General features: G+C 37.5%; 1 long non-coding RNA gene across 1 annotated transcript; it reads left to right on the top strand.

The window, feature by feature from the left end:
- The first annotated feature begins 18,503 nt into the window (after window positions 1–18,503).
- On the top strand, window positions 18,504–19,919 carry LOC110867782. Its single transcript, XR_002551891.2, has 5 exons — window positions 18,504–18,743; window positions 18,837–18,880; window positions 19,109–19,182; window positions 19,297–19,468; window positions 19,545–19,919. It is a non-coding gene; the product is annotated as an uncharacterized LOC110867782 (long non-coding RNA).
- The last annotated feature ends 888 nt before the right edge of the window (window positions 19,920–20,807 follow it).

The following is a 20,807-nucleotide window of genomic DNA, read 5'->3' on the forward strand; positions in this document are numbered from 1 at the left end:
GAGTTAAAGTCTGAGTCTGGAGGGTCAAATTCGTCAGTCAACAGTCCAAATTCATCGGTTAAACGGTCTTATAGTAAAGAACTTTTATTATCAAAGGCAAATTTGGATGATGAAACATTTGAAGTCGCATACACTTTAAATGATTCTGACAAATTATACTCTGACAAAGAGTTTCCAATAAGAAGTGTTCGTTTTGACATGATCAAAAAGGTTTTCAAAATGACAGAAATTAATATTTCTGAAATAAAAGATTTAAATCTTACTGGAAAATCTAAAAAATACACTTCAAGAGTTTAACAACGTTTAAACAAGAAAAAGGGTTACAATTCTGGTCCTGGTTTTCAAAAGAAACCAAACCAAAATCGTAGCTACAAAAAGAAAGGTCTTGGCTTTATTCCACCAGAAAATCATAAAAATATGAAAAATTCTAAAACAAAAACAGAATTTGTGTCAGGTGGGAGTGCTGAAGATGAACAGAAGAAACCGTTCTGGAGACAGTCAAACCAGGAGTTTCTAGCTGAGAAGAGAAAGAATGGAACTGAAGTGTCATATCCAAGAGAAACTCGAACTTGTTACAGATGCAATGAAGTTGGTCACATTGCATGGAACTGTCAGAAAAACGCCAAGACAAAACAGGGAGTTTCTAACAAATTGAAGGAAAAAGTTGTTGATGTTGAACCACCAACCGACAGACTTAAAATTTTTAAAAATTCTACTTATGAGGTTGGTGAGTGTTCGAAAAAGAAAGAGAATGACAACCAAGTGTGGGTTGTTAAGAAAGTTGATGTGAATGTCGGCGATGAATCTGGTTCCACAAAGCCAGAGGAGCCACAAGGTGAGGTAAAAATTTCAGTAAATGATAATGAGTTTCCATCACTGAAATTTGAAGAAGTTAAACAGAAGGTTGGAAAGGTTGACATCTCGAATCAATTTTATAACGAGAAAACTAAGTTTGATGTCGAGAAAACATTCAATGGGAATGTAAAGAAAATATTTGGGAAAATGTTGAATGGGAAAGCAAAGGGGGTTAAAGACTTTTATGCAACTAAAAAGGCAACTTATAACCCTACTGCGCAAGAATTGAAAGCCATCAAGTCTGAAAAGACTTGGATGGAAGTTTGTTTCCCTTGAAGTCTTAGGACTATGCCGGAGATCCCAAGTTTTTATCATGGATCAGGAATCGGCATCATTCATGTTTTAATCTGTATGAAAGTTTGAAAAATGTTTGAATTTTACAGGTGAAGGACTACGCCGGAGCTTCCAGGTTGGTAAGTGCGAAGCAGGAATCAGCACTCTGATTGGTAAAATGGTTTATGTAGATGTAACGTTCCTACAGTTAGTATTGTGTGTATTTTTACAAGTGGTACAGATGTTGCTTAACTGCAAATGGTAAATCAGGGACATTAAGTTGTACTTGATTTACTACATATGCGTAAAAGACAAAATGATGAACCATATCCCCGATTTTAACAAGTGGTTAATCTACAAGTGATAAAAACAAACTCATTTTCCGGAAAAATCATTTTGATTAAAACAAACTTAAGTGTTTTGAAATCTAAATGAGAAAATGGTTTGTGAAAGGGGGAGTTCAGATTGTTTATGCCTTAGTGGATGGCGAATTGATGCGATTCGATGTCAGTTGTCAAGGTTTCTGTACAGTTTGTTTTGATTTTTTTCTTGCAAGTGGGTCAAGAGCTTAGAGTTTTCAAAATTTTTCTTTAATGTGTTTGCATTTTAGGGGGAGTAGAAATTTTTCAGAAAATCCAAAAACATTAGAAAATTTGAAAAAGCCAAAAACATGATAAAATCAAAAATGAGTTTTGCTGTGAAAAAGAGGAAATGATAGTACATCAGTGGACTGTCACAGCATGCTAAAGAATTGGAAAGATTAAAATGTAATAAACAATCTCACTGAGGATATGCCAGTAGGTTTTTACACATTTAGTAAATTGTGACGAGATATAAACTAAATTTCAAACTTGCTTGTTCTGTGGGTTAACAATTTCTTGAATATATAGGTAACCCTGAAATCTTGTTTGAAAGGTCCCTTATTCTGAGATACTAGGTCTTTATGCTCAGTGATATCTGGGGTATTATCCCGGGACTTCTGCTGTATGGAAGTACTGACCTAGTCCCCGGATAATGCTTTCTGCAAAAGCCTGAAACATAGCTTCGCCCTCAGCAAGCTGATGAAACAATAAAATTGATAGTCGCTGCTGTTGTAATCAAAAGATCCTCTAAAGGGGACACACCGAAAAGTCGAAGCCGTCATCTCTTTGCGTATACGGAAGTATCGACCTGAGCTCTCACGGCCCTCGCATCTAATCCCTGACAGATATCATCTGTGGTATACTCACCTGTAAGACTGAATATTGGGATCTGGATACGGGAGTATATTCAAGTAGTGGGACACACGGATAAGTTCAAGTCATTAAAACATTAACATCGTATCTCGGATCAGATGAAGTTTGTGTGAAAATTTAAGTGGACAAATATACTGACAATCTAGGTGAATTGTTTAGAGCTTAAAATGTAATGCAGCTTAACGGTGTTAGTGACATGTTTCATAAACTGATATGATCCTCTTACGCAAACTCACAAAAATATTGTCTGTAAATATTTCAGTTTGTGCATTCTGTTATTTCTACAATTGATGTCATTTACTTTCTTTCAGAAAATCCAAAAAAGATTTTGTGTGTGTTTTAGCATAAATTTTTGAAAAAATCAAAAAGATATTCGACAACTGATGTTGGAAAGTTGATTTTCAAAGTCTCAAAGTGCTAAACATGATGACATTGTTGTGAGGGGGAGTGTGTTTTGAGTGTCAAAATATGTTTTCTAAATCAACAAGTGGTTCATCATGTGTGTGAGATCTGAGGGAGAGTGATTGTTGATGCATATGTTTATGAGAGCGAGTCGTCTGATTATTTCAGAGTGTTGGTGTGACAACCCGAACTTTCAAGGTTAGCATTTCTTGATTCCTCGACCCCTAGCTTGCATGGATACGTCTTACACCACACTATATGTTAACCAAATACATGTTGCATTAAATTCTAATGGGTTTAGGGATTTCAATTACAAAAATTAGATAAATCACATATTACGTTTTGCACCTAGCCCCATTGGATAAATCTGATATCATCGGCCCACTGTGGCAACCATTTACATGTTATTGTGATGGTCCAATTACATGGGCTTGAGCCCATGTCGGCCAACAGGAACCGCCCCCTCCCAAAGTTTATTAATTGTTGCATGCTTGTTGTTATTGTTCATTAAAAACTCAAAGTCAAAACATAAACCCTACATGCTCCTCATCTTCATTCAGCCGACATCCACAAACCCCTTCCCTCCGATGAGACTTTTCCGGCGACAAACCGGACTCCGGCGACTCCACCGGCCGTTTATTCTCCATCCACAACCACCCACTCGCACACGCACATCCCCTTCTCCCTAGGTTACACACGTTCTTCTCCATATCTCAAATAAATCCGGCAGCGGAGGAGCTCCGGCCGTCGTTCCGACAGTGACACCGGCAGGCACCCCCCTAAACTACTTCCTCATACCCTTTTAACACCTCTGTTCGTATGCACGCACACCCGGTTACGGTCTGATTTGGTGAGATCAGAATAGAGAGAGAAAGATTGAGAGGGGAGCGGAGTGAAAGAAGGCTAGAGAGAGACGGTGGTGATTGTTACAGCAGCAACGACAGCGGCGCCGCCGTCTGTGGCAACGGCTGTGCTTTTCCAGCGGCTACTAACGACAACAGCACCGACCCGAGGTTCCGTAATTGACCTGACATTGTCTTGTATTCTTTTGTGCTTCTTGATATATAACTGTGGTTGATGTAGCGAATTATGTATATACATATGAATGAACGTATGATGATGCTGTGTATTTGCTTATGTGAAATACTAATGTGAAATCTTATAAACCTTAATTGTATATGCATGTATTGTGTAAATAATAATGATATTAGACCTGTTGTGTTCGGCTATTTCGTTTACGATCGAGGCATAACTAATATACATAATAACAAGAAAACTGTTGGGATCTATTAATTTGTGTAATGCGTCGATTATAATATTATGTATGTTGGCGGCAATTAATGATAATTGGATTGAGGGTTTGATAAACTGATCATACCAATAAATGTATATGCTATGTGTACAAGGTTTCGTGAGGTTAGCGTGCATAGAAATCGTAGGTTATCCATGTATGTTACTGGTGCAATATTGATGATATTGTTACGTATGATCTTGACTAACAAAAGTATTTTTGTGTGCATTAAAAGACATAAAGTGATGTTGTGGGTCCTATGTGTGTAACCGAATATATGATTTGGATTGGTTGTTATGATATGTGATATTTGGACACATTGGTAAATGTGGTGGGGGATGAAAATACAAACTGGATTGTACGCAAAAGAGGGTTGGGTATCTGGTATGGGATTGGGCTCGGCTGATTATTGGGCTCGGCTGATTTGGTTTTAACTATCGGGCCACCATGTGAGGGGATTGTATATTAAATGTTTGGGCCGCATTTGTATTAACAAAACAGTGTATGTGTAATCAAGATTGTCTTGCAGGTTGGGTCGATTTGATGTGGGTATTATGTATAAGTAGTGTATAAATTGAGTATGCATAGATTAGGTGCATGAAATTGTTATGTGAGTTGTTAATCTGTTGACGTGATTACTATTTTCTTGTGCCATGGTATGACAACTTGTTAATTTGGTTCACTTAAACTTGGAGCTGTTTTGAAACGCTAGGGTAGTGCATGACCCCACATACGTGTACTTACGTTTACTATACAATTAGGTCACGTGTAGCGGACTTAATATTTAACGCGTAGAAGTAACTTGACAATCCGAGCACCCTAAGGTGAGTTCACTGCACTTTTCTCAAGCATGCGTCCCGGTGGTTTGGGACAACGGGTAAACATTTGGAAGGGAAAACATTGGGTAAACAACTTAATCGGTTTTGGTTATTGCCTGGAGGGCAATGGGGGTGATTAGTTGATAGCGCTATTAGGTGGGAAACCTCACACCGGGCCGTAAGGACGGGCGTGAACTAATTATCTGGGTATGGCTATGGTTGTTAGAGGCACACTCCTCGGATACATATGGGCACTCTCCCTAGGGTATCTAACGAAGGCAACATAGCAATCGGTCGTTAAGGGGTACCCACTCCCCGGATACTTATGGGCACACTCCCTAGGGTATCTAACATGAGCAACATCGAAACATCAAACATCTTAACAACAAACAACATATCGTTTTGTAAACTGTTTTACTCACATGACTGGTAACGCAACTTGGTAAACAAACACAAACCTTGAACTCACCAGCGTAGTCTGACACACTTGTTTACATGCTTGTAGGTAATTACTGAAGGAACTGGGGAGCTTGCTGTCTGATGCTGCTGGAGTGGTTGTGGTCATAATAAACAATCACTTTGATTTGGGTTGATACATTTACACATTTATGCTTCCGCTCAATACTTTGGGGTTTTGGTTAAACTTTCAAACGTTATATTTATTTCAATTAGGTATTTCAATACATTATGATTTGTGTTTGATATGATTGGTGGCTCTTTGTTGGATCGTTGCACCTCCAGTAGGGACATACCCTAGGTGGTAAATTGGGGGTGTGACAGTTTGGTATCAGAGCCACTGGTTATAGAGAACTCGGTTTTAAAAATGTTTTCATAAAACCAGACTATAACCGAATTGATCCAAACGATGACCATGACACTCAGCTCCAGACTGCAAGGTTCGTTTCTCATTTACTATTGCATAGTATATCTAGTGTACACTTATGTATAACATTACATGTGAACGCACACTTGGCACAACAGCATGAGCCCTTACATTACCAACCCCTGTTATGTGAACTGCTAGTGTGACACTACCCTTCGACTATTGTCATTCTTGATCATGTGAAACCTTTCGCTTGCTATTTGAATGTGGGGAACCTTTTAGCGCAAGTTAAGAGGCACTGAGATAAGCATGCAAATCGCCTTATTATTATGGGTGCACACGTAATAATAACGCGAGGTGCATGCAAGTCCCAGTGAGGCTTAACGAGCGTGGGAAGGGTTCTGCCCTATTTGTGTAAACTTGATAGTTAGTATATTTCAACGTGATGTTTGACTTTTACCTCGTTTCGACCCTTAAGATAGTTCCCTTCTCTTATTAGAACCATGAGTGGACGTGGAGGAGGCCGAGGTGGTGGACGTGGCCACATTGCTATGACCCAGGCCGAATTAACCGACTTTTTCTGCTTCTGTTTTAGTTGACTCTTGTTTCGATTGGAGCTATGTGCCTTAGGGTTCAGTTGTCAGTTAGGACTGACTCCCACCTTTCTCGTAAATAAGCATGTAGTAGAATTAACTGATAGTAAATCGATTGGAGCTTCTCATGTTCTTTTTGGTTGTAAACTTGATCTTATGGGTCAAGTGTTCGACATTGACCTACTCCTCGATATTCTTGTAAGTTTTGACGTGGTCATTGGATTTAAGTGAGAGGCATTACTTGGACGGTACCGAATGCACCAATTAGACCGATCACAAGGGCCTCCAGTGCACCCTTGTTTCAATAGAGCTAACCATGTGATGGCATCGCTAGATGGAACTTCCGAACGAACACGGGATTAGGAGAACTATACCCACGCATCCCTGTAGACGAACCTTATCACTTTCACTTGTCATCGCCGCTGGAAGTGAAGCAGTCACAGTTACACGCGTTTGTCGTTTTGCAACACTAATCTTTACCCACCAAACTCTGTATTGGACAAATGATACACTCGCGCGACCGCAATGTAACGAACCTCCCTGTTGTGCCATGCCGCCATGCACCACTACTGGAAATTACTTCTAGACAATAAATTTGCTGGCCAAATCCTTCGGATGTTTAATGGACCCCTGTTTCGCTCGATTCTTTGTACGAACCTCATTAATTCCCTGTTTCTTTTATTGGCAACTGATATAACGAAACGCTAACAACCATACCATGATTTCCACCGATCACAAGATTAGCCCCCTCCAGGCGTTGTAAAGTATCTATAGATCGAGTTCGTCGGAACTCACTTCAAGCCATTGTTTTAGATCAATTTTCGGGACGAAAATTCTTTCAAGTTGGGGATGATGTGACACCCCAGGAAAACCAGGAAACCATGCAACCTAACTAGCTTCCTCAGTAACTACGAGCTAAATTTCGGGACGAAATTTCTTTCAAGTTGGGGATGATGTGACAACCCGAACTTTCAAGGTTAGCATTTCTTGATTCCTCGACCCCTAGCTTGCATGGATACGTCTTACACCACACTATATGTTAACCAAATACATGTTGCATTAAATTCTAATGGGTTTAGGGATTTCAATTACAACAATTAGATAAATCACATATTACGTTTTGCACCTAGCCCCATTGGATAAATCTGATATCATCGGCCCACTGTGGCAACCATTTACATGTTATTGTGATGGTCCAATTACATGGGCTTGAGCCCATGTCGGCCAACAGGAACCGCCCCCTCCCAAAGTTTATTAATTGTTGCATGCTTGTTGTTATTGTTCATTAAAAACTCAAAGTCAAAACATAAACCCTACATGCTCCTCATCTTCATTCAGCCGACATCCACAAACCCCTTCCCTCCGATGAGACTTTTCCGGCGACAAACCGGACTCCGGCGACTCCACCGGCCGTTTATTCTCCATCCACAACCACCCACTCGCACACGCACATCCCCTTCTCCCTAGGTTACACACGTTCTTCTCCATATCTCAAATAAATCCGGCAGCGGAGGAGCTCCGGCCGTCGTTCCGACAGTGACACCGGCAGGCACCCCCCTAAACTACTTCCTCATACCCTTTTAACACCTCTGTTCGTATGCACGCACACCCGGTTACGGTCTGATTTGGTGAGATCAGAATAGAGAGAGAAAGATTGAGAGGGGAGCGGAGTGAAAGAAGGCTAGAGAGAGACGGTGGTGATTGTTACAGCAGCAACGACAGCGGCGCCGCCGTCTGTGGCAACGGCTGTGCTTTTCCAGCGGCTACTAACGACAACAGCACCGACCCGAGGTTCCGTAATTGACCTGACATTGTCTTGTATTCTTTTGTGCTTCTTGATATATAACTGTGGTTGATGTAGCGAATTATGTATATACATATGAATGAACGTATGATGATGCTGTGTATTTGCTTATGTGAAATACTAATGTGAAATCTTATAAACCTTAATTGTATATGCATGTATTGTGTAAATAATAATGATATTAGACCTGTTGTGTTCGGCTATTTCGTTTACGATCGAGGCATAACTAATATACATAATAACAAGAAAACTGTTGGGATCTATTAATTTGTGTAATGCGTCGATTATAATATTATGTATGTTGGCGGCAATTAATGATAATTGGATTGAGGGTTTGATAAACTGATCATACCAATAAATGTATATGCTATGTGTACAAGGTTTCGTGAGGTTAGCGTGCATAGAAATCGTAGGTTATCCATGTATGTTACTGGTGCAATATTGATGATATTGTTACGTATGATCTTGACTAACAAAAGTATTTTTGTGTGCATTAAAAGACATAAAGTGATGTTGTGGGTCCTATGTGTGTAACCGAATATATGATTTGGATTGGTTGTTATGATATGTGATATTTGGACACATTGGTAAATGTGGTGGGGGATGAAAATACAAACTGGATTGTACGCAAAAGAGGGTTGGGTATCTGGTATGGGATTGGGCTCGGCTGATTATTGGGCTCGGCTGATTTGGTTTTAACTATCGGGCCACCATGTGAGGGGATTGTATATTAAATGTTTGGGCCGCATTTGTATTAACAAAACAGTGTATGTGTAATCAAGATTGTCTTGCAGGTTGGGTCGATTTGATGTGGGTATTATGTATAAGTAGTGTATAAATTGAGTATGCATAGATTAGGTGCATGAAATTGTTATGTGAGTTGTTAATCTGTTGACGTGATTACTATTTTCTTGTGCCATGGTATGACAACTTGTTAATTTGGTTCACTTAAACTTGGAGCTGTTTTGAAACGCTAGGGTAGTGCATGACCCCACATACGTGTACTTACGTTTACTATACAATTAGGTCACGTGTAGCGGACTTAATATTTAACGCGTAGAAGTAACTTGACAATCCGAGCACCCTAAGGTGAGTTCACTGCACTTTTCTCAAGCATGCGTCCCGGTGGTTTGGGACAACGGGTAAACATTTGGAAGGGAAAACATTGGGTAAACAACTTAATCGGTTTTGGTTATTGCCTGGAGGGCAATGGGGGTGATTAGTTGATAGCGCTATTAGGTGGGAAACCTCACACCGGGCCGTAAGGACGGGCGTGAACTAATTATCTGGGTATGGCTATGGTTGTTAGAGGCACACTCCTCGGATACATATGGGCACTCTCCCTAGGGTATCTAACGAAGGCAACATAGCAATCGGTCGTTAAGGGGTACCCACTCCCCGGATACTTATGGGCACACTCCCTAGGGTATCTAACATGAGCAACATCGAAACATCAAACATCTTAACAACAAACAACATATCGTTTTGTAAACTGTTTTACTCACATGACTGGTAACGCAACTTGGTAAACAAACACAAACCTTGAACTCACCAGCGTAGTCTGACACACTTGTTTACATGCTTGTAGGTAATTACTGAAGGAACTGGGGAGCTTGCTGTCTGATGCTGCTGGAGTGGTTGTGGTCATAATAAACAATCACTTTGATTTGGGTTGATACATTTACACATTTATGCTTCCGCTCAATACTTTGGGGTTTTGGTTAAACTTTCAAACGTTATATTTATTTCAATTAGGTATTTCAATACATTATGATTTGTGTTTGATATGATTGGTGGCTCTTTGTTGGATCGTTGCACCTCCAGTAGGGACATACCCTAGGTGGTAAATTGGGGGTGTGACAGTTGGTGCATTTTTTATACTTAAACTGTTAAATATAAATCTTACTTTGAGGTAGAGGTTTTGCAGGTTAATATTGAGCCAGGTTAATTCAATCCTGAGACCTAAGCTGAACAAAAGCCAGGTTACGATATCTGAGGACTCTGATTGAAGAAAGCCAGGTTTCCGACTTCTGAAGAGCCAGGCTGATCGTTTCTGAAGAGATTGTGAACAGAGCAAGTGCCAAGTTCCGGATTCTGTGGACAAAGCTAAATCCAGGCAACAATCTTGGACCTGTGAAAGCCAGACAATGATCCTGATGCAGATGTTGCTGAAGAACAAAGAAATGTCAGCAAATCGAGAGGGAGAGTCTGAAGATATTCAAGTAGATATTATTAAAGGGAAGTCTGTTGAAGAAGATAGAAAGAGAGAAGCCCAGAGACTGATCAAGACTGAAGAAGTGAAGACACGGCTTTGTCATGACTCGATAGTCGACTCGTCAACATCTGAGGGGGAGTTTGTTGGTGCATGCATCTGTCGACTTCGTCTTGTATCGGGTCATACATTGAATTGTATAGATTAGGGCACGATTTACGAGAAAATAGGAGAGTGTATGTGCCTTGGATGCTGATTTCGCTCATAGGGACTTAGTTAGGTGATTTCGCTGATTTGGTCATTGTGATTTCGCTTATGTGTCATGGTGGTCATTGGGGCGAAATCAGGACCCTATATATAGGCTCCTGAGCGAAATCAGATATATCGATTGTACGATTTCCATACTGAAGTGCTGCCGATGTGAAGATTGAGCTGTAATCGTTGTCATATCAATACAATCAGTAGATTAAGTGAAGAATCAACTTTTCCTAGCTGTGTTTCTTGTTATTCCGCACCTGAAACAGAGTAGAACACCTCTGAACGACTCATTCGGGTCAGATCGCGATCCTACACTGTTACTTGGAAGATCTCGAAGCAAAGTGTGGTTGCTCAATCCACCTGTGAATCAGAATACAATACTGCATCGGATGCTACTAAGGAGGCTGCCTGGATGAAGAAGTTCATTACTGATCTCGACGTTGTGCCTAGCATAAAGAAACCAATCGAGATGCTATGTGACAATACTGGTGCCATTGCTCTTGCAAAGGAACCAAGGTCACATCAAACCACAAGGCATATACTCAGAAAATTCCACTATATTAGAGAGATAATAGAGCGTGGAGAGATCGTAATAAGCAAAGTTCATACGGATCTAAATCTGGCTGACCCCTTTACTAAGCCTCTACCTCAAGCTAAACATGAGGAGCATGCTGGAAAAATAGGGCTTAGATTTGCTAGACGGTGGGCATGATCTGTAGTTAGTATTGGTGTTTTAATTTTGAACTAAAACAGTTACATTAAAATAGTTATTTGATTTATTGGTTAAATGCAAACTTAATTATTTTGTAACTGTGTTCGTTATTTGTATGTTTATATCCTTGAATAAGCGTATTCTAAAATATCCGTAGTCGATCAAATTACATGGGAATGAATTTGAATGTAAGACTATTGTGAATTGAGATGATTGTATTCATGAGATGAATAACTCAAGAGTTTGAGAATCAAAATTCACAGATATCACTAGGGAATGATATTGGATGTAACTCGCTTCAAAACGATCTCCATGTTCCTTAGGCACATATTAAACTACATTGATCAAGGGCAATCTTTGATGTTATCTAACACTGTTCTGAAACATGGGTAGTAATCCGGGTAGTGTTGGGAGGAATCCAAGGTCAAGTGGGAGTTGTATGATGTTGATGGAATTCTGTACTTCTATAGGATTAGAAGTTCAGACATTCTGGCGCCCTCGTTAACTCAAACTGGAATAAACGTGTGGCCACGCTCGGACTAAAAGTAGTTCGTTAGACCACTTTGGATTAAAGACGAGAATAGAGAATGGTTGATCACTATATAAGAATGAATGATCCATGTCTTATGATCAACGAATGTTCTATACAGAAGGGACTTATTGATAAAATTATCAGGGCTATAGTATTTGGTTAAGTAAAGTGTTACTTGAACGCAAAGAACTAGTTGACGACTGTAAAGTGTCATGCCGTGTTAAGAGCAGTGCGATGCAGCTAGGCGTCCAACTCTGCACACGTTGACTTGTTTAATTAAAATCGTCCAAGTGGGAGATTGTTGGATATATGCATGTCCGACCTTAATTAAAGTCAACGTAACTAACTCGGTACGATCCGAAGAGTTACACGTTGGTACACGAATCGTATATGTTCACGAGTAGGTAGATTATTATTTGTGAAATAATAATAGTTTAAACCCGATGGACTTAATATTAATTAGATTACTATTAATAGGATTATAATTGTATAATCTTAAAGGGCCTTAATGTAAGATTGGGTTTTATAAAAGGATGTTTAAGGTGGAAACCCTAGAAACACTTTTATAAAAACACAAAACCCTAGCCACCCTCCTAAGCTTGGCCGCCATCATCTTGCCGTCGACCAAGCATCGCCGCCGCCTCCTTCTTGGCCGGTTCTACTCTCGGGTATCTTGTGCTCGGTTGTGAACTTTCTACTAGCGAGGATTCGTTGTAACCCGCGTGTTACAATTCCGGTGTAGTCGTCAAAGGTTGATTACTAAAACTCTCTATGTTTGTTTATTCAGTTTATTTGTTTATGCGTGTATAACCTTGATTCTGATTGGGAATATTTATTAATCGGATTAATAAATCAAATTTATATAATCGGCTTTTGGTAAATTATATAAACCGCTTCCGCTAATTTTTTGATACACTAATTCCCAACAGTCTGTACCAAAAAGCGGTTACGGAGACATTTTTTAATGAAAGGTCTTCGAGAAAACAAACACACTGCAGACTCAAACGTCTACGCATGGTCTGCGTGAGACAGACATAAAAGGCCCTGAAGAGCTTTTCACAAAAAACAAACACCCCCTTAATGAATCTTGTTTGTATTCATGTCTCAGATTCTCTATACCCAGATTTAATATTAATCTCTCCCAATATGCTCATATATTTGCTTTTTATGTATATAGAAATAGCAGACTAGAATCTAAAACTGAAAATATTTAGTAAAGCAAAACAATCATGCAATCCTTTGGGTGTAAGGGGGAGCGGGGCACCCTCGGTAACCCCGTGCGGGGACCAACCCCACCGAGCGGGGCGGTGCCGCCATCCAGGCGGGGAGCTGAATCGGGAAGCCCATTTTGGGGAGGAGGCACCGAAGAGGGAAGGAGAGAGAAGGTGGGCCACCCTTTTTTCCAACCAATGAAAACTTCTTTTTTTGTTTTTTGAATAAAAGAACAATTCTCCTAAGAGGGGAGTGCCGCCATCAAATTGGGGTGCGAGAGGAGTTTAAGAAGGGAGTTGATGTGGCATAACTTGATTGGGTTTGCATAAGAGAGGGGACTCCCCTAACAGGGGAGTGCCCCTCTCACCCTAATTCCTCTCATGTTTTTGGTCACACACAATCTTTCTTGTTGATCAGAATGTAACAACGACAGAAAGGGAATGAATATTTAACAAATGAATTACAATTAAAGATAAGATAATTCACAATGGAACGAGTAATCGATAGATCATCTATTGGTTAATCAGCCTGTCAAAAAAAAAAATCTATTGGTTAATCAAACACCCTTGATGTGATATTAACGTTTTTTTAATTTAAAATTTGAAATTTCCTTCTTGTTTTTCTAATCTATAAAACATTTCCAATTACACAAATTACCTTCTTGTTCTTCTAATCTATAAAACATTTCCAATTACACAAACGTGATCTGACAATCAAATTTTATATTTTTGTTTTTTATCCTAAAAAAATATTTAAAATATTTTTAATCACATATTTTTAAAACTTTTGTAGTTATTTTTTTTAAAGTATACTGAAGTTTACGTTTCTGAGGTTCGATCCAAAAATTGAGTTTCTTCCATCTTAAACACTTGGTGTCTATTGTTTCAAAATTTAACACGTTTCGTCTGTAGAACATATGTATGTTAACTTCTCAGTTCCAACATTTTAGCTGCCACCAAATAGACGAAGAGGTACAACATAAAAAGAGGTTTGGTTGGGGACAATTGAAAGCAATTATAGTTCCTCGTATCCAAGTCAAGGGAAAATAAACAACCATCACCATGCTACAAGGGAGGTTTAGTTACCATTCTTGGTAGAACATCAATGTTATTTGTAAATGTAACTAACGGATTGTTGAGTACTGCTCCGCCGATAGGCCATCGCTGATGATTCCCCCAACAATACGATGAAAGTAAAAGTTGCCCATCCTGACACTCATCGAAAATCCATTGGCATTTGTTGGAATAGACCGCTAGAAAAATATCCGTCAGTAAGTTATCAGTAGTTATTGGCAGAATACCGACGAACAACTTAAAAACTATTAATTTGTTTTTTATATTCTTTTGTCGGTAACCACTGGTAGTTACCGACGAAGTCTAGCCGTTAGTAATCCTTCTTTTTTTAGTAGTGAAATCAACTCCATCCATATAATTTGAATAAAAAATGTTTAGAATTTTCATCTAATTTGACACACAACCACTTTCTTTAAAATGGGGATTAAATTTCGAGACTTGCTTTCCATTCTCCAATTTTAAGGCTCTATTCTTCCACATATTCATTCTCCATATGTTTGTGAGTGTTTGTAAATGGAAAAAAAAAAAGAGATAAGGAATGAGATGGGGTGTTTTTAATCATAAGATAGAGATGGGGGTTGTGATATACGAGTTTTTCAAAATATAAGAGTGATTTTTAATTAAACTACGCGGATAAGAAATACAAACCCAATGTAAATAGATGCTAGAAATACGTGTAATAAGGAGCGAGTACTTGAATTATACATTCATATTAGAAAGTATCTTACACGAGTTGAATAAATAAAATTTTAAATAGCTTGCAATGAAGATTTAAGAATTATGAAAGGGTTAACTTTGTACAATAGTAACCAAGTTTCAAGAGTGTTCTAATTAGGTCACTCATAATTTTTTTTGTTCCAATTAGGTCATTCAAGTTTCATTTGATGTTTCAATCCTAGATATTTTACCTAAATAGAAGGTCATCCATCCTACATGGCATTTATTTAGGTTTTTTATTTAAAAAATTTGTTGACATGGCACATAAATGCCAAATGGATTAGAAAAAAATGCGAAATAGGTTTAATTTTTTTTTTATTGTAAAAAAGTTAAAAAAATGCGAAAAAAATTTAAAAATGTGATTTTTTTTTCAAAATATCTAAAAAGTTATAAATGAAGATAAACAACTAACGATAAAATTTCAACAATTTGTAATATTTGATCCTTTTGGGTTTTGATTTTGTGTTGATTTATTATATTTCTTTTTTTTCTATTCCATGTCATCATGTTTAAAAAAAAAGTTAAATAAACGTCATGTAGGACTATGACCTGCTATTCAGGTAAAATCTCTAGCATTAGAACACCAAAATAAAGTAGAATGATCTAATTGGAACAATAAATTTTATCAATGACATAATTGGAACACTTCTAAAACTTCATTACTATTCTGTGGCATATTCCCATTATGAAATGATCTTTTGGGATAACATACTGAAACTACGAGTAAGAATTAGAGTACGAAAGGGTAGAATAAGGAATAGCAGTTAGGTATAGACTAAAATGAGTAGGAAATCAGATAAAAAAACCCAAACCTTCTTTCACAAATTATTGAAACAAGGTTAATATCGAAATCTAGTACCAATGAGATGGTGGTTCATTGGTAAAGACAAAACCTTTAAATACTTTTGAAGAGGGAGGTTTGAGTTCAAGTCAAAATTTGCCGTTAAATAAAGTTTTGGAAGTCTGATAAAAAGGCTTCTTGACTTTTTATCAGACTTCCAAAACTTTATTTAACGGCAAATTTTGAGTTCAAGTCAAAATTTGCCGTTAGATAAAGTTTTGGAAGTCTGATAAAAAGGCTTCTTGACTTTTTGATTAAGTTTTTTTTTTTCCTTAAAACTCATACGGAATAGTTTTGGAAGTCTGATAAAAAGGCTTCTTGACTTTTTGATTAAGTTTTTTTTCCTTAAAACTCATACGGAATGAATTATAAATACACATGAAAACTCATTATACCACTAAGAGCTGGCACATAACCGGATTTAATTTAAAATTGGTTCGGGTTTGGTCAACGGAAGTCAAAACCAAATCAGCTCAAATCAGTTTGGATTTGAAACATGTTTATAATGGAAATAATCCAGTTCAATTCCGTTTTTGCCACATTCTTAAGCCAATTTCAAGTTGGGAATCGGATCGAATTGAGACCGGTTTTGGAATCGGATCGGATTGAGACCGGTTTCGTCACTACCAGATTCAGAGTGGTTTTATAAACTGGTTTGGGATCCAAAAGCGGATTTGTTCTCACCTCTACCCACCACAGTGATCATATATCATTCCCACTCTTAGACTATGGGGTGTGGAGGAGGGTAGTTCTCAAAGGATGATCTGTCACGTAGACGTCCACGTAAGCGGGTGTAGAGATGAGCCTAAAGAGGATGGACCGAGGGTGTGAGGATGTGCCTCAATATATATATATATATATATATATATATATATATATATATATATATATATATATATATATATATATATATATATATATATATATATATATATATATATATGTGTGTGTGTGTGTGTGTGTGTGTGTGTGTGTGTGTGTGTGTGTTTGAGGACCATCACAGGCAACAGTGGGTGGACGTTGAGGATGGGCCGGGGCTGAGGGGGCGGTGTAGCCGGCCCTCGCCGACACTCAACGTGCCGGGAACAAGCCACACACCGCCTAGTCTTATACATCAAATACGAACCAAAATATAAGTCTTTTCGAATTAGTATCTATATGACACTAATACGACTAACTATTCCCATTTTGTACATATATGTAGGGCTGTAAACGAACCGAACGAACATGAACAAGATCTTGTTTGTGTTCGTTTGTTAAAAAATATATATGTTCGCGAACCGTTCACGAACACTTATCGAACGTGATTTTATGTTTGTGTTCATTTGTTAAGGAAATGAACTTGTTTGTATTCGTTTGTGTTTGTTTGTTAATTTTTGGCAACAAACGTTGACGAACACAAATGAGCACAAACTAATGTTCATGAACACAAATGGAAACAAACGAACACAAACAATCGTTCATGAACAGAATTTATAATACAATGACACTTATTAGATATTTAATTTGTCAGAATTTTGATTTTTTAATAAAAACTAAAAACACTAATGAACTATCGAACACAAGCGAACACGTTACCGAACGTTCACGAACATAAATGAACGAACGCGAGCTCTGTTCATGTTTGTTCATTTAACTAAACGAACGAAATTTCTTGTTCGTGTTCGTTTGTTTAATAAACGAACGAACACAAACGAACTTCCCACCGAACGGTTCACGAACTGTTCGCCGAACGTTTAATTCGTTTACAGCCCTACATATATGACTGAATATATAATCAATCAAATTTGTTTGGTTTATTATTTTCTTAACATTACAAGATATTTATTTCTACTTGAGTATTAGTTATATGGTACTAAGATTGACAACTCACCTACTAAGACGAAAAAAGAATAAACGTAATACCAAACTTATTTGTGAATCTATATTTTTTTTATTAAAGATAATAGTTTTCTTTGTGAATCTATATTTTTTTTAATTAAAGTTTAGTTTTCTTTGTACAACTATTGAACATGCTAAAACAAAAAAAAAAAAAACCATTAAATTGATGGATGAGGAACTCATAACTACTTATTTTTAGGGTTTTATGTCTATGAGTCGAATCAGGTTGAATTGAGCCGAGATTTAACTTGTTATTAATCAAATTTGATATAGCTACTTTGACGTAAGATCGAGCATAAATATTATCTATTTATATTTATAGATCCGCGTTGTGGGGCACTAAACCGAATATTTCTCGCTCATAACATATATGTTTGTGTTTTGGTTACTTGTACATACTACTAATAACACGATCTCAAAAAAAATTACATCGAGTCAACCAATTAAAACAAAATACTGCCATACTTTTGCTATAAAAAACGTAAACGATGAAAACACTATAATTTTAAACTAGGGGAAAAATTGTATTTTTCAGAACAAATGAGCGTGTGTCAGGCAGCCTTCTGGGACAAATAAAAATTACACCGAGTCAACCAATTAAAACAAAACACTACCATAATTTTGTTAAAAAATCTAAATCGATGGCATAACTGTAATTTTACGTCGGGGGCAAAATCGTAATTTGACAAGGGAAAAAAACAAAAGCGATGGCAAAAGTGTAAATTTGAAGTAAGGGCAAAATCATAATTTAACTGGGAAGAAAAAATCAAGACAATAGTAAAACTGTAAATTCAAACGAGGCAAAATCGTAAACTGGCTTAACCAACAGGTGAATGCCATGTGGCATCCAACATTGTCATCTCATCTAATGGGAGAGAAACACTATTCCATGCCATCTACTTTGTAGGGTATATCTATCTCTTATATTAAAGCAAAATAATGTTGACCATTTGACCATGATGTGGCAATGGTCTTTGGCCAGAGAATTGTGAATTGAGCGGCAATTCCTTTTCCTCATTCCTCCGCCATTTTGTTCCTTTCACACGATCTCTCTCCAATCAGTTCAACCTTTCCAAAATTATGCAATTGTTTCCTTTCTCAAATTTATTTCCAATAGAAAACCCTAAATGTTTTGCATCAACTACAATCAACAAAATAACTCATTGGATTTCTCTCTGCGCGTTTCGTTATTTCAAATTCTTCTTCAATCGGTAACTGTTTCAGAAGAATCCATCATATATTCTACCTCTTTGTGTACTCTAATTTGTTAATCGCATGTTTTGTATATGGTTGGAAAAAAGTAGAAGGGGAGAGATGCAATTGGGTATTTCAACTTCTTCTTCAATCGGTAATTACATTTGTTTTAGTTTGTTTGGTTTTGGTTTCTGTAGTATAGGGGTTCGATTATTCATTTTCAACTCCATTGTCTTATGATTTTTGCAACTAATTACATTCAAGGATTTGAATAGACGAATCTGAAAACCCTAATTAAATCTCTCAGACATGAGATTTTTTTTCTATTGCCTCTTCCTTAGTTGGATCCTTTTTTGGTTGAAACCCTACTTTTTGTCTTCAGGTATGCAATTTTTTCACATTATGATTTCAGATGGTGGTATTGATTTGGCTTTCTGTTTATGCTATGCCACAAAGGTAAGTTTTTTACTTTTTCAATATATGATATACTTTTTATTAGGATGTTCAGAAATAGCGCTTATTATGTTTTTAATACATTTTTATGTCTTGATGATTACTTACATTACAAAGTTATGGAGGAGTTCTTTGTGGAAATCGGTTTGGGTTGGAAAGGGTTTAAAGGGAAGTACAGGGGAGTGAGATCGGATGGGTCGTATTCGAGATAATATCTCCCTTGCAGAAAAGGCAACAAGCTGAATGGGAAGTTGCATGTTCTATGTATTTTGTTACCATCAGGTTTTAGGTATTTTTTTACTGACTTAAGTAATATAAAAATGTTCATTAAAGTGACCATGTCTGATACTAACGTCTTTTGGCAGAAGAGGAAGCTTTCTGACATGTTAGGATCTCCACGGACTGATAAGGAAGTTGAGCGCTTCTATAAAGCTTATATGAAGTGTGAAAAAGACTGGAAGGATGTTTGTGCTTTCTTTGTCTTCTTTTTTGTGGTTAAACTACTCTTTCAGACCTACACTACAATTGCACATTTCAGGCTATGTGCTTCATAGATGCTTTTACAATAAGGAAGTGTTAGCCAGTGACTTTGTAAGATGGAACTATCATAGTGTCTCAATTTTGTTGTTTCGGTTCTCAAACAAAAGAAGTATGTTATGTAGTTTGCATGGGTTGTTTGGTTCGGTTTTGAGCCCCAATCGATCCAAAAGTGACACCGAATCTTGGGTGTATTACTTGAACCATGAACTTGGGTACTTCATAAGCTATATTAGTTAGCCGCTAACATACTCATCTTTGCATGATCCAATTATACGTTATGCATTTATACAATATGATTCAACACATAGAGGCTTGGTCTCACCTGTAATTGTTTAGGTAGTTGGACTACCCAGGCCCCTCTACCCGAGCATACTTATGGGGGTTCCACGAGCACGCCATTATTTGTGGTTGTGTGTTTAAAACCACATCATTGCCAGATATGTGCTTTGAGAGTACATAGGCGCTCTTTATATTATTATAAAAAGAACAAAAACTGAAAAAAAATATTTACGGATCAACCCAACCAAACCTACCCTTTTAACCTGTCACCAGGCTCACACGTTTTGTCACCTCTACTCATTTAAGAGTAGCAGAAAGCCATCCTTTTTGAGCTTCTAAATGTATTTTATGTACAAATAATTTGTTGGTCATATGTGGTTCAGATGCATAGATCTTCAGACTTCAGAGCCTGATTTACTGTAATCCGTGAAATATACTTGAATAAAGGAAGATGACAATCTTCAAAGACCGGCATATTGTTTATATAAACTGAACCAATATTTTTTTACTTCGGTCTATATTGGTAAAAGCAGCCAGGAGCTCTGGCCGAGTTGCATACATTAGTACAAAATGGTATATGTGCTTGTAAGTTGTATGTTTTCCTCTTTAAAAAGGGAAAATAGGAAATCTGTTACCAAGAAGACGAAATGAATGATGCTGTGTATGTGATGATTCAAATGAGTTGAAATTTGTAAGTATATATTTGATACATACACCCTTTGGATTGTTTTATTAAAAGATGTTGATTTAGACTATTATTTTGCCGAATTGTCGGTATAATTTTTGTTGGAATATAGTTTGATAGTGCA

Source organism: Helianthus annuus, chromosome 7, assembly GCF_002127325.2.
Source record: "Helianthus annuus cultivar XRQ/B chromosome 7, HanXRQr2.0-SUNRISE, whole genome shotgun sequence".
Taxonomy (NCBI): domain Eukaryota; kingdom Viridiplantae; phylum Streptophyta; class Magnoliopsida; order Asterales; family Asteraceae; genus Helianthus; species Helianthus annuus.